Genomic DNA, 1,235 nt, shown 5'->3' with positions numbered 1-1,235 from the left:
GGCCCTCTGTGAGACGGCCCGGAGCTGGCACTGTCTCACCAGGAAGGCGGGGTGGAGACCACCTGTTCAAGGCCAGTCCTGGAGAGAGGGGGTGGCGTGCAGGCAGTGTCTTGGGCCAACTCACCGAGGGCCAGGGCTCATGCCCCATCCATGTTACCCGGGTCTCTCTGGCCTCGCTATTACACGTGTGGGTTCCATTGTCCTGAGTGGGACCCTGGGGGTCTCCCAGCTCCGGAAGGAATCCAAGGAGGGGGAAGAGAATCACCAACTAGGCCCAGCACCCCCCCAACGGGGGGGGGGGGGCGGGGATGAAGAGCAGCAGTCCCCGGCCTGCCCAGCCTGGCCCCCACCCAGGGCTCAGCTCCAAGGCTCTGCCACCCTCAGGCCCAGGGAGCTCTTGTCTGAGGCAGTTTGGGGGGGTGGGGGGGGCGGCCCAGGGCACTGTGTGGCCTGGACCAGGGAGCAGGCCAAGCCCTCAGTTTGCAGAGGAGGAAACTGTCCTCTGGTCTCTCCCCTAACCCTGGAGCTGTGTCCCCATGACCTGGGGTCAGAGCCCAGCTGAGAGCAGTCCCTACACTGGACTTGAACTTTGACCTCCACCAAACTCCCAGTCCAGCTCCCAGGCCCCTCCACATAGATGACCTCCACCGGGGAAGGGGAGTTCCAGCCTAGGAGGCGAGCCAGGCATGAGTGACCCCCCAAAATGCGGCCACACACGGGAGGTCAGCCCAGGTTGTGCGTGGAGACAGCGGAGCCTGCTGGTGGCGGACCCACCGACCGGAAGGACAGGGGCCGGGCTCAGATGCCGTCCCGGGCCTCCGGTGAAGGTCGGGTTAAAGCCCAGAGGTGCGGGGACGCTGCAGGACTGGGCGGGAGAGGAGGGGGGAGCGGGGACCAAGCCCTGGGAAGGGCCGTGGTCAGGGCTTCTTGGCCCCGCTCCGGACACACACCTGCTCCCGGCAGGCCCGCCCCAGGCGCCCGCGGGGAGAGTCCACGGGCCGGGCCGAGGGGCTCCGGGAGGAAGGCAGCGTGCGGCCAGGAGGGCCCGGGCCTCCCGTGGGGGGAGGACCCACAGGGCGGGAGGGTGAGGGTGAGGGTGACCGGGACGCGAGGGGGGCCGCTCAGCCTGGCACTGAGAAAGCGCTGAGTCACGTTCAAGGCGAACGGCCCCGGGGAGCCAGACCTTCCCGGCTGGGGCTGCGGGCTGTGAGAATGCGCCCCAGGGGAGGGGGAGT

The sequence above is a fragment of the Myotis davidii genome, unplaced genomic scaffold (assembly GCF_000327345.1).
Source record: "Myotis davidii unplaced genomic scaffold, ASM32734v1 scaffold274, whole genome shotgun sequence".
Taxonomy (NCBI): domain Eukaryota; kingdom Metazoa; phylum Chordata; class Mammalia; order Chiroptera; family Vespertilionidae; genus Myotis; species Myotis davidii.
The sequence above is the reverse complement of the archived record's forward strand: the minus strand, read 5'-3'. Positions refer to the sequence as shown.